This window comes from Hypanus sabinus, unplaced genomic scaffold (assembly GCF_030144855.1).
Source record: "Hypanus sabinus isolate sHypSab1 unplaced genomic scaffold, sHypSab1.hap1 scaffold_2263, whole genome shotgun sequence".
Taxonomy (NCBI): Eukaryota; Metazoa; Chordata; class Chondrichthyes; order Myliobatiformes; family Dasyatidae; genus Hypanus; species Hypanus sabinus.
The window spans coordinates 35001-35319 of NW_026780376.1; positions in this window are offsets into that span (position 1 = coordinate 35001).

Genomic DNA, 319 nt, shown 5'->3' on the forward strand with positions numbered 1-319 from the left:
AGGCCCGTACCGCCTGTCGACCACTCCTAGGTGGTCGAGAAAAACGCCTCCCCATATATCTCCGGGAACCCCGCCAATGCCCCCGTACAGAAATTGCATGTGTCAAAGGGGCGGCCGAATCTGACCCCGGCGGCCGGGTCTCTGGAACTCCGGGCCGGCAGCGGCCGGCAAATCCGTCCCGCATCGGGACTTCCGAAGCAGAGTCGGTTAACGAATTGCACGCGGGTAAATGGTTAACCGCAGCCCGGGTCCGGACACCTGGCTCCCACACGACCCGTCTTTGGGGGAGGTAGGTGGGTGGGTGGGCCAGCTACAGCAG